We start from the raw sequence: 12,742 nt of genomic DNA, 5'->3' as shown, positions 1-12,742 counted from the left end.
AATTGCGTTGGCCGGGAATCGAACCCGGGTTAACTGCTTGGAAGGCAGCTATGCTCACCACTATACCACCAACGCAGGCATTTTGCTTGTTTGCTGAACGCCACCTTAGGCGGTCAATGCTCCCAACACATTTTCAGCGACTGTGTGCAGAGGAACTGAAACTCTGTCTGTTTGGACTCGCAACTGAAAAAAATGCATTAACCTATGGACTCTACCTACCAATCTCTTCATTGAAAAACAAGCTCTCTAATTCAGTGACATTCCACAATTTATACAGACACTTCATATTTATTTATATAATAGATGTTCTGTTGGCTTCTTTGAAGCGATATGACTCATGAGGCCGTACCTGCAAATGGGAAGGATGTTTGCGGCGAGCAGCAGTTGCGCTGATCGGGTGCGACGCCAGCCTTCTGCAACTCCTCGTTAGTATAGTGGACAGTATCTCCGCCTGTCACGCGGAAGACCGGGGTTCGATTCCCCGTTGGGGAGGTCTAATTCTTTACTGCTGCCCAAAGACCCATTCAAAAGTTATTGCTCCAGCTACAAGTGACACAAAGAGTTGGCCAGGGCCCCGGGAGACATTTTTGAGCAAAAGAGTTGCGTTGGCCGGGAATCGAACCCGGGTCAACTGCTTGGAAGGCAGCTATGCTCACCACTATACCACCAACGCAGGCATTTTGCTTGTTTGCTGAACGCCACCTTAGGCGGTCAATGCTCCCAACACATTTTCAGCGACTGTGTGCAGAGGAACTGAAACTCTGTCTGTTTGGACCAGCAACTGAAAAAAATGCATTAACCTATGGACCTGACCTACCAATCTCTTCATTGAAAAACAAGCTCTCTAATTCAGTGACATTCCACAATTTATACAGACACTTCATATTTATTTATATAATAGATGTTCTGTTGGCTTCTCTGGCTTCTGTGAAGCGATATGACTCATGAGGCCGTACCTGCAAATGGGAAGCCTGTTTGCGGCGAGCAGCAGTTGCGCTGATCGGGTGCGACGCCAGCCTTCCGCAACTCCTCGTTAGTATAGTGGACAGTATCTCCGCCTGTCACGCGGAAGACCGGGGTTCGATTCCCCGACGGGGAGGTCTAATTCTTTACTGCTGCCCAAAGACCCATTCAAAAGTTATTGCTCCAGCTACAAGTGACACAAAGAGTTGGCCAGGGCCCCGGGAGACATTTTTGAGCAAAAGAATTGCGTTGGCCGGGAATCGAACCCGGGTCAACTGCTTGGAAGGCAGCTATGCTCACCACTATACCACCAACGCAGGCATTTTGCTTGTTTGCTGAACGCCACCTTAGGCGGTCAATGCTCCCAACACATTTTCAGCGACTGTGTGCAGAGGAACTGAAACTCTGTCTGTTTGGACTCGCAACTGAAAAAAATGCATTAACCTATGGACTCTACCTACCAATCTCTTCATTGAAAAACAAGCTCTCTAATTCAGTGACATTCCACAATTTATACAGACACTTCATATTTATTTATATAATAGATGTTCTGTTGGCTTCTTTGAAGCGATATGACTCATGAGGCCGTACCTGCAAATGGGAAGGATGTTTGCGGCGAGCAGCAGTTGCGCTGATCGGGTGCGACGCCAGCCTTCTGCAACTCCTCGTTAGTATAGTGGACAGTATCTCCGCCTGTCACGCGTAAGACCGGGGTTCGATTCCCCGACGGTGAGGTCTAGTCCTTTACTGCTGCCCAAAGACCCATTCAAAAGTTATTGCTCCATTTACAAGTGACACAAAGAGCTGGCCAGGGGCCCCGGGAGACAGTTTTGAGCAAAAGAATTGCGTTGGCCGGGAATCGAACCCGGGTCAACTGCTTGGAAGGCAGCTATGCTCACCACTATACCACCAACGCAGGAATTTTGCTTGTTTGCTGAACGCCACCTTACGCGGTCAATGCTCCCAACACATTATCAGTGACTGTGTGCAGAGGAACTGAAACTCTGTCTGTTTGGACCAGCAACTGAAAAAAATGCATTAACCTATGGACCTGACCTACCAATCTCTTCATTGAAAAACAAGCTCTCTAGTTCAGTGACATTCCTCAATTTATACAGACACTTTATATTTAATTATATAATAGATGTTCTGTTGGCTTCTCTTTGCTTCTGTGAAGCGATATGGCTCATGAGGCCGTACCTGCAAATGGGAAGCCTGTTTGCGGCGAGCAGCAGTTGCGCTGATCGGGTGCGACGCCAGCCTTCCGCAACTCCTTGTTAGTATAGTGGACAGTATCTCCGCCTGTCACGCGGAAGACCGGGGTTCGATTCCCCGACGGGGAGGTCTAATTCTTTACTGCTGCCCAAAGACCCATTCAAAAGTTATTGCTCCATTTACAAGTGACACAAAGAGCTGGCCAGGGGCCCCGGGAGACAGTTTTGAGCAAAAGAATTGCATTGGCCGAAATCGAACCCGGGTCAACTGCTTGGAAGGCAGCTATGCTCACCACTATACCACCAACGCAGGCATTTTGCTTGTTTGCTGAACGCCACCTTAGGCGGTCAATGCTCCCAAAACATTTTCAGCGACTGTGTGCAGAGGAACTGAAACTCTGTCTGTTTGGACTCGCAACTGAAAAAAATGCATTAACCTATGGACTCTACCTACCAATCTCTTCATTGAAAAACAAGCTCTCTAATTCAGTGACATTCCACAATTTATACAGACACTTCATATTTATTTATATAATAGATGTTCTGTTGGCTTCTTTGAAGCGATATGACTCATGAGGCCGTACCTGCAAATGGGAAGGATGTTTGCGGCGAGCAGCAGTTGCGCTGATCGGGTGCGACGCCAGCCTTCTGCAACTCCTCGTTAGTATAGTGGACAGTATCTCCGCCTGTCACGCGGAAGACCGGGGTTCGATTCCCCGACGGGGAGGTCTAGTCCTTTACTGCTGCCCAAAGACCCATTCAAAAGTTATTGCTCCATTTACAAGTGACACAAAGAGCTGGCCAGGGGCCCCGGGAGACAGTTTTGAGCAAAAGAATTGCGTTGGCCGGGAATCGAACCCGGGTCAACTGCTTGGAAGGCAGCTATGCTCACCACTATACCACCAACGCAGGCATTTTGCTTGTTTGCTGAACGCCACCTTAGGCGGTCAATGCTCCCAACACATTTTCAGCGACTGTGTGCAGAGGAACTGAAACTCTGTCTGTTTGGACTCGTAACTGAAAAAAATGCATTAACCTATGGACTCTACCTACCAATCTCTTCATTGAAAAAGAAGCTCTCTAATTCAGTGACATTCCACAATTTATACAGACACTTCATATTTATTTATATAATAGATGTTCTGTTGGCTTCTTTGAAGCGATATGACTCATGAGACCGTACCTGCAAATGGGAAGCCTGTTTGCGGCGAGCAGCAGTTGCGCTGATCGGGTGCGACGCCTCCTTCCGCAACTCCTCGTTAGTATAGTGGACAGTATCTCCGCCTGTCACGTGGAAGACCGGGGTTCGATTCCCCGACGGGGAGGTCTAATTCTTTACTGCTGCCCAAAGACCCATTCAAAAGTTATTGCTCCAGCTACAAGTGACACAAAGAGCTGGCCAGGGTCCCGGGAGACATTTTTGAGCAAAAGAATTGCGTTGGCCGGGAATCGAACCCGGGTCAACTGCTTGGAAGGCAGCTATGCTCACCACTATACCACCAACGCAGGCATTTTGCTTGTTTGCTGAATGCCACCTTACGCGGTCAATGCTCCCAACACATTATCAGTGACTGTGTGCAGAGGAACTGAAACTCTGTCTGTTTGGACCAGCAACTGAAAAAAATGCATTAACCTATGGACCTGACCTACCAATCTCTTCATTGAAAAACAAGCTCTCTAATTCAGTGACATTCCTCAATTTATACAGACACTTTATATTTATTTATATAATAGATGTTCTGTTGGCTTCTTTGAAGCGATATGACTCATGAGGCCGTACCTGCAAATGGGAAGGATGTTTGCGGCGAGCAGCAGTTGCGCTGATCGGGTGCGACGCCAGCCTTCTGCAACTCCTCGTTAGTATAGTGGACAGTATCTCCGCCTGTCACGTGGAAGACCGGGGTTCGATTCCCCGACGGGGAGGTCTAGTACTTTACTGCTGCCCAAAGACCCATTCAAAAGTTATTGCTCCATTTACAAGTGACACAAAGAGCTGGCCAGGGGCCCCGGGCGACAGTTTTGAGCAAAAGAATTGCGTTGGCCGGGAATCGAACCCGGGTCAACTGCTTGGAAGGCAGCTATGCTCACCACTATACCACCAACGCAGGCATTTTGCTTGTTTGCTGAACGCCACCTTAGGCGGTCAATGCTCCCAACACATTTTCAGCGACTGTGTGCAGAGGAACTGAAACTCTGTCTGTTTGGACTCGCAACTGAAAAAAATGCATTAACCTATGGACTCTACCTACCAATCTCTTCATTGAAAAACAAGCTCTCTAATTCAGTGACATTCCACAATTTATACAGACACTTCATATTTATTTATATAATAGATGTTCTGTTGGCTTCTTTAAAGCGATATGACTCATGAGGCCGTACCTGCAAATGGGAAGCCTGTTTGCGACGAGCAGCAGTTGCGCTGATCGGGTGCGACGCCTCCTTCCGCAACTCCTCGTTAGTATAGTGGACAGTATCTCCGCCTGTCACGCGGAAGACCGGGGTTCGATTCCCCGACGGGGAGGTCTAGTCCTTTACTGCTGCCCAAAGACCCATTCAAAGGTTATTGCTCCATTTACAAGTGACACAAAGAGCTGGCCAGGGGCCCCGGGCGACAGTTTTGAGCAAAAGAATTGCGTTGGCCGGGAATCGAACCCGGGTCAACTGCTTGGAAGGCAGCTATGCTCACCACTATACCACCAACGCAGGCATTTTGCTTGTTTGCTGAACGCCACCTTACGCGGTCAATGCTCCCAACACATTATCAGTGACTGTGTGCAGAGGAACTGAAACTCTGTCTGTTTGGACCAGCAACTGAAAAAAATGCATTAACCTATGGACCTGACCTACAAATCTCTTCATTGAAAAACAAGCTCTCTAATTCAGTGACATTCCTCAATTTATACAGACACTTTATATTTAATTATATATTACATGTTCTGTTGGCTTCTCTTTGCTTCTGTGAAGCGATATGACTCATGAGGCCGTACCTGCAAATGGGAAGCCTGTTTGCGGCGAGCAGCAGTTGCGCTGATCGGGTGCGACGCCAGCCTTCCGCAACTCCTCGTTAGTATAGTGGACAGTATCTCCGCCTGTCACGCGGAAGACCGGGGTTCGATTCCCCGACGGGGAGGTCTAATTCTTTACTGCTGCCCAAAGACCCATTCAAAAGTTATTGCTCCATTTACAAGTGACACAAAGAGCTGGCCAGGGGCCCCGGGCGACAGTTTTGAGCAAAAGAATTGCGTTGGCCAGGAATCGAACCCGGGTCAACTGCTTGGAAGGCAGCTATGCTCACCACTATACCACCATCGCAGGCATTTTGCTTGTTTGCTGAACGCCACCTTAGGCGGTCAATGCTCCCAAAACATTTTCAGCGACTGTGTGCAGAGGAACTGAAACTCTGTCTGTTTGGACTCGCAACTGAAAAAAATGCATTAACCTATGGACTCTACCTACCAATCTCTTCATTGAAAAATAAGCTCTCTAATTCAGTGACATTCCACAATTTATACAGACACTTCATATTTATTTATATAATAGATGTTCTGTTGGCTTCTTTGAAGCGATATGACTCATGAGGCCGTACCTGCAAATAGGAAGGATGTTTGCGGCGAGCAGCAGTTGCGCTGATCGGGTGCGACGCCAGCCTTCTGCAACTCCTCGTTAGTATAGTGGACAGTATCTCCGCCCGTCACGCGTTAGACCGGGGTTCGATTCCCCGACGGGGAGGTCTAGTCCTTTACTGCTGCCCAAAGACCCATTCAAAAGTTATTGCTCCATTTACAAGTGACACAAAGAGCTGGCCAGGGGCCCCGGGCGACAGTTTTGAGCAAAAAAATTGCGTTGGCCGGGAATCGAACCCGGGTCAACTGCTTGGAAGGCAGCTATGCTCACCACTATACCACCAACGAAGACATTTTGCTTGTTTGCTGAACGCCACCTTACGCGGTCAATGCTCCCAACACATTATCAGTGACTGTGTGCAGAGGAACTGAAACTCTGTCTGTTTGGACCAGCAAATGAAAAAAATGCATTAACCTATGGACCTGACCTACCAATCTCTTCATTGAAAAACAAGCTCTCTAATTCAGTGACATTCCTCAATTTATACAGACACTTTATATTTAATTATATATTACATGTTCTGTTGGCTTCTCTTTGCTTCTGTGAAGCGATATGACTCATGAGGCCGTACCTGCAAATGGGAAGCCTGTTTGCGGCGAGCAGCAGTTGCGCTGATCGGGTGCGACGCCAGCCTTCCGCAACTCCTCGTTAGTATAGTGGACAGTTTCTCTGCCTGTCACGCGGAAGACCGGGGTTCGATTCCCCGAAGGGGAGGTCTAATTCTTTACTGCTGCCCAAAGACCCATTCAAAAGTTATTGCTCCAGCTACAAGTGACACAAAGAGTTGGCCAGGGCCCCGGGAGACAGTTTTGAGCAAAAGAATTGCGTTGGCCGGGAATGGAACCCGGGTCAACTGCTTGGAAGGCAGCTATGCTCACCACTATACCACCAACGCAGGCATATTGCTTGTTTGCTGAACGCCACCTTAGGCAGTCAATGCTCCCAACACATTTTCAGCGACTGTGTGCAGAGGAACTGAAACTCTCTCTGTTTGGACTCACAACTGAAAAAAATGCAATAACCTATGGACTCTACCTACCAATCTCTTCATTGAAAAACAAGCTCTCTAATTCAGTGACATTCCACAATTTATACAGACACTTCATATTTATTTATATAATAGATGTTCTGTTGGCTTCTTTGAAGCGATCTGACTCATGAGGCCGTACCTGCAAATGGGAAGGATGTTTGCGGCGAGCAGCAGTTGCGCTGATCGGGAGCGACGCCAGCCTTCTGCAACTCCTCGTTAGTATAGTGGACAGTATCTCCGCCTGTCACGCGTAAGACCGGGGTTCGATTCCCCGGCGGGGAGGTCTAGTCCTTTACTGCTGCCCAAAGACCCATTCAAAAGTTATTGCTCCATTTACAAGTGACACAAAGAGCTGGCCAGGGGCCCCGGGAGACAGTTTTGAGCAAAAGAATTGCGTTGGCCGGGAATCGACCCCGGGTCAACTGCTTGGAAGGCAGCTATGCTCACCACTATACCACCAACGCAGGCATTTTGCTTGTTTGCTGAACGCCACCTTAGGCGGTCAATGCTCCCAACACATTTTCAGCGACTGTGTGCAGAGGAACTGAAACTCTGTCTGTTTGGACTCGCAACTGAAAAAAATGCATTAACCTATGGACTCTACCTACCAATCTCTTCATTGAAAAACAAGCTCTCTAATTCAGTGACATTCCACAATTTATACAGACACTTCATATTTATTTATATAATAGATGTTCTGTTGGCTTCTTTGAAGCGATATGACTCATGAGGCCGTACCTGCAAATGGGAAGGATGTTTGCGGCGAGCAGCAGTTGCGCTGATCGGGTGCGACGTCAGCCTTCTGCAACTCCTCGTTAGTATAGTGGACAGTATCTCCGCCTGTCACGCGGAAGACCGGGGTTCGATTCCCCGACGGGGAGGTCTAGTCCTTTACTGCTGCCCAAAGACCCATTCAAAAGTTATTGCTCCATTTACAAGTGACACAAAGAGCTGGACAGGGGCCCCGGGAGACAGTTTTGAGCAAAAGAATTGCGTTGGCCGGGAATCGAACCCGGGTCAACTGCTTGGAAGGCAGCTATGCTCACCACTATACCACCAACGCAGGCATTTTGCTTGTTTGCTGAACGCCACCTTAGGCGGTCAATGCTCCCAACACATTTTCAGCGACTGTGTGCAGAGGAACTGAAACTCTGTCTGTTTGGACTCGCAACTGAAAAAAATGCATTAACCTATGGACTCTACCTACCAATCTCTTCATTGAAAAAGAAGCTCTCTAATTCAGTGACATTCCACAATTTATACAGACACTTCATATTTATTTATATAATAGATGTTCTGTTGGCTTCTTTGAAGCGTTATGACTCATGAGGCCGTACCTGCAAATGGGAAGCCTGTTTGCGGCGAGCAGCAGTTGCGCTGATCGGGTGCGACGCCTCCTTCCGCAACTCCTCGTTAGTATAGTGGACAGTATCTCCGCCTGTCACGTGGAAGACCGGGGTTCGATTCCCCGACGGGGAGGTCTAATTCTTTACTGCTGCCCAAAGACCCATTCAAAAGTTATTGCTCCAGCTACAAGTGAAACAAAGAGCTGGCCAGGGTCCCGGAAGACATTTTTGAGCAAAAGAATTGCGTTGGCCGGGAATCGAACCCGGGTCAACTGCTTGGAAGGCAGCTATGCTCACCACTATACCACCAACGCAGGCATTTTGCTTGTTTGCTGAACGCCACCTTACGCGGTCAATGCTCCCAACACATTATCAGTGACTGTGTGCAGAGGAACTGAAACTCTGTCTGTTTGGACCAGCAACTGAAAAAAATGCATTAACCTATGGACCTGACCTACCAATCTCTTCATTGAAAAACAAGCTCTCTAATTCAGTGACATTCCTCAATTTATACAGACACTTTATATTTATTTATATAATAGATGTTCTGTTGGCTTCTTTGAAGCGATATGACTCATGAGGCCGTACCTGCAAATGGGAAGCCTGTTTGCGGCGAGCAGCAGTTGCGCTGATCGGGTGCAACGCCTCCTTCCACAACTCCTCGTTAGTATAGTGGACAGTATCTCCGCCTGTCACGTGGAAGACCGGGGTTCGATTCCCCGACGGGGAGGTCTAATTCTTTACTGCTGCCCAAAGACCCATTCAAAAGTTATTGCTCCAGCTACAAGTGACACAAAGAGCTGGCCAGGGTCCCGGGAGACATTTTTGAGCAAAAGAATTGCGTTGGCCGGGAATCGAACCCGGGTCAACTGCTTGGAAGGCAGCTATGCTCACCACTATACCACCAACGCAGGCATTTTGCTTGTTTGCTGAACGCCACCTTACGCGGTCAATGCTCCCAACACATTATCAGTGACTGTGTGCAGAGGAACTGAAACTCTGTCTGTTTGGACCAGCAACTGAAAAAAATGCATTAACCTATGGACCTGACCTACCAATCTCTTCATTGAAAAACAAGCTCTCTAATTCAGTGACATTCCTCAATTTATACAGACACTTTATATTTATTTATATAATAGATGTTCTGTTGGCTTCTTTGAAGCGATATGACTCATGAGGCCGTACCTGCAAATGGGAAGGATGTTTGCGGCGAGCAGCAGTTGCGCTGATCGGGTGCGACGCCAGCCTTCTGCAACTCCTCGTTAGTATAGTGGACAGTATCTCCGCCTGTCACGCGGAAGACCGGGGTTCGATTCCCCGACGGGGAGGTCTAGTCCTTTACTGCTGCCCAAAGACCCATTCAAAAGTTATTGCTCCATTTACAAGTGACACAAAGAGCTGGCCAGGGGCCCCGGGCGACAGTTTTGAGCAAAAGAATTGCGTTGGCCGGGAATCGAACCCGGGTCAACTGCTTGGAAGGCAGCTATGCTCACCACTATACCACCAACGCAGGCATTTTGCTTGTTTGCTGAACGCCACCTTAGGCGGTCAATGCTCCCAACACATTTTCAGCGACTGTGTGCAGAGGAACTGAAACTCTGTCTGTTTGGACTCGCAACTGAAAAAAATGCATTAACCTATGGACTCTACCTACCAATCTCTTTATTGAAAAACAAGCTCTCAAATTCAGTGACATTCCACAATTTATACAGACACTTCATATTTATTTATATAATAGATGTTCTGTTGGCTTCTTTGAAGCGATATGACTCATGAGGCCGTACCTGCAAATGGGAAGGATGTTTGCGGCGAGCAGCAGTTGCGCTGATCGGGTGCGACGCCAGCCTTCTGCAACTCCTCGTTAGTATAGTGGACAGTATCTCCGCCTGTCACGCGGAAGACCGGGGTTCGATTCCCTGACGGGGAGGTCTAGTCCTTTACTGCTGCCCAAAGACCCATTCAAAAGTTATTGCTCCATTTACAAGTGACACAAAGAGCTGGCCAGGGGCCCCGGGAGACAGTTTTGAGCAAAAGAATTGCGTTGGCCGGGAATCGAACCCGGGTCAACTGCTTGGAAGGCAGCTATGCTCACCACTATACCACCAACGCAGGCATTTTGCTTGTTTGCTGAACGCCACCTTAGGCGGTCAATGCTCCCAACACATTTTCAGCGACTGTGTGCAGAGGAACTGAAACTCTGTCTGTTTGGACCAGCAACTGAAAAAAATGCATTAACCTATGGACCTGACCTACCAATCTCTTCATTGAAAAACAAGCTCTCTAATTCAGTGACATTCCTCAATTTATACAGACACTTTATATTTAATTATATTTTACATGTTCTGTTGGCTTCTCTTTGCTTCTGTGAAGCGATATGACTCATGAGGCCGTACCTGCAAATGGGAAGCCTGTTTGCGGCGAGCAGCAGTTGCGCTGATCGGGTGCGACGCCAGCCTTCCGCAACTCCTCTTTAGTATAGTGGACAGTATCTCCGCCTGTCACGCGGAAGACCGGGGTTCGATTCCCCGACGGGGAGGTCTAATTCTTTACTGCTGCCCAAAGACCCATTCAAAAGTTATTGCTCAAGCTACAAGTGACACAAAGAGTTGGCCAGGGCCCCGGGAGACATTTTTGAGCAAAAGAATTGCGTTGGCCGGGAATCAAACCCGGGTCAACTGCTTGGAAGGCAGCTATGCTCACCACTATACCACCAACGCAGGCATTTTGCTTGTTTGCTGAACGCCACCTTACGCGGCCAATGCTCCCAACACATTATCAGCTACTGTGTGCAGAGGAACTGAAACTCTGTGTGTTTGGACGCGCAACTGAAAAAAATGCATTAACCTATGGACTCTACCTACCAATCTCTTCATTGAAAAACAAGCTCTCTAATTCAGTGACATTCCTCAATTTATACAGACACTTCATATTTATTTATATAATAGATGTTCTGTTGGCTTCTTTGAAGCGATATGACTCATGAGGCCGTACCTGCAAATGGGAAGGATGTTTGCGGCGAGCAGCAGTTGCGCTGATCGGGTGCGACACCAGCCTTCTGCAACTCCTCGTTAGTATAGTGGACAGTATCTCCGCCTGTCACGCGGAAGACCGGGGTTCGATTCCCCGACGGGGAGGTCTAGTCCTTTATTGCTGCCCAAAGACCCATTCAAAAGTTATTGCTCCATTTACAAGTGACACAAAGAGCTGGCCAGGGGCCCCGGGAGACAGTTTTGAGCAAAAGAATTGCGTTGGCCGGGAATCGAACCCGGGTCAACTGCTTGGAAGGCAGCTATGCTCACCACTATACCACCAACGCAGGCATTTTGCTTGTTTGCTGAACGCCACCTTAGGCGGTCAATGCTCCCAACACATTTTCAGCGACTGTGTGCAGAGGAACTGAAACTCTGTCTGTTTGGACTCGCAACTGAAAAAAATGCATTAACCTATGGACTCTACCTACCAATCTCTTCATTGAAAAAGAAGCTCTCTAATTCAGTGACATTCCACAATTTATACAGACACTTCATATTTATTTATATAATAGATGTTCTGTTGGCTTCTTTGAAGCGATATGACTCATGAGGCCGTACCTGCAAATGGGAAGAATGTTTGCGACGAGCAGCAGTTGCGCTGATCGGGTGCGACGCCAGCCTTCTGCAACTCCTCGTTAGTATAGTGGACAGTATCTCCGCCTGTCACGCGTCAGACCGGGGTTCGATTCCCCGACGGGGAGGTCTAGTCCTTTACTGCTGCCCAAAGACCCATTCAAAAGTTATTGCTCCATTTACAAGTGACACAAAGAGCTGGCCAGGGGCCCCGGGCGACAGTTTTGAGCAAAAGAATTGCGTTGGTCGGGAATCGAACCCGGGTCAACTTCTTGGAAGGCAGCTATGCTCACCACTATACCACCAACGCAGGCATTTTGCTTGTTTGCTGAACGCCACCTTACGCGGTCAATGCTCCCAACACATTTTCAGCGACTGTGTGCAGAGGAACTGAAACTCTGTCTGTTTGGACTCGCAACTGAAAAAAATGCATTAACCTATGGACTCTACCTACCAATCTCTTCATTGAAAAACAAGCTCTCTAATTCAGTGACATTCCACAATTTATACAGACACTTCATATTTATTTATATAATAGATGTTCTGTTGGCTTCTTTGAAGCGATATGACTCATGAGGCCGTACCTGCAAATGGGAAGGATGTTTGCGGCGAGCAGCAGTTGCGCTGATCGGGTGCGACGCCAGCCTTCTGCAACTCCTCGTTAGTATAGTGGACAGTATCTCCCCCTGTCACGCGGAAGACCGGGGTTCGATTCCCCGACGGGGAGGTCTAGTCCTTTACTGCTGCCCAAAGACCCATTCAAAAGTTATTGCTCCATTTACAAGTGACACAAAGAGCTGGCCAGGGGCCCCGGGAGACAGTTTTGAGCAAAAGAATTGCGTTGGCCGGGAATCGAACCCGGGTCAACTGCTTGGAAGGCAGCTATGCTCACCACTATACCACCAACGCAGGCATTTTGCTTGTTTGCTGAACGCCACCTTAGGCGGTCAATGCTCCCAA

The 12,742-nt window shown here is 48.1% G+C and overlaps 7 non-coding genes across 7 annotated transcripts; all 7 read left to right on the top strand.

Annotated features, from left to right (window-relative positions):
• Positions 1 to 1,027: 1,027 nt before the first annotated feature.
• Positions 1,028 to 1,099, top strand: trnad-guc (transfer RNA aspartic acid (anticodon GUC)). Its single transcript has one exon. It is a non-coding gene; the product is annotated as a tRNA-Asp (tRNA).
• Positions 1,100 to 2,832: 1,733 nt separating this feature from the next.
• On the top strand, positions 2,833 to 2,904 carry trnad-guc (transfer RNA aspartic acid (anticodon GUC)). The gene has a single exon. It is a non-coding gene; the product is annotated as a tRNA-Asp (tRNA).
• A 1,722-nt stretch (positions 2,905 to 4,626) lies between these two features.
• Positions 4,627 to 4,698, top strand: trnad-guc (transfer RNA aspartic acid (anticodon GUC)). Its single transcript has one exon. It is a non-coding gene; the product is annotated as a tRNA-Asp (tRNA).
• Positions 4,699 to 5,235: 537 nt separating this feature from the next.
• On the top strand, positions 5,236 to 5,307 carry trnad-guc (transfer RNA aspartic acid (anticodon GUC)). Its single transcript has one exon. It is a non-coding gene; the product is annotated as a tRNA-Asp (tRNA).
• Positions 5,308 to 7,640: 2,333 nt separating this feature from the next.
• trnad-guc (transfer RNA aspartic acid (anticodon GUC)) lies at positions 7,641 to 7,712 on the top strand. Its single transcript has one exon. It is a non-coding gene; the product is annotated as a tRNA-Asp (tRNA).
• A 1,721-nt stretch (positions 7,713 to 9,433) lies between these two features.
• Positions 9,434 to 9,505, top strand: trnad-guc (transfer RNA aspartic acid (anticodon GUC)). Its single transcript has one exon. It is a non-coding gene; the product is annotated as a tRNA-Asp (tRNA).
• Positions 9,506 to 11,239: 1,734 nt separating this feature from the next.
• Positions 11,240 to 11,311, top strand: trnad-guc (transfer RNA aspartic acid (anticodon GUC)). The gene has a single exon. It is a non-coding gene; the product is annotated as a tRNA-Asp (tRNA).
• The last annotated feature ends 1,431 nt before the right edge of the window (positions 11,312 to 12,742 follow it).

Source organism: Pseudorasbora parva, chromosome 2 (assembly GCF_024679245.1).
Source record: "Pseudorasbora parva isolate DD20220531a chromosome 2, ASM2467924v1, whole genome shotgun sequence".
In the NCBI taxonomy this organism is placed as follows: Eukaryota; Metazoa; Chordata; class Actinopteri; order Cypriniformes; family Gobionidae; genus Pseudorasbora; species Pseudorasbora parva.
This window is presented reverse-complemented; position numbering and strand designations above follow the sequence as displayed.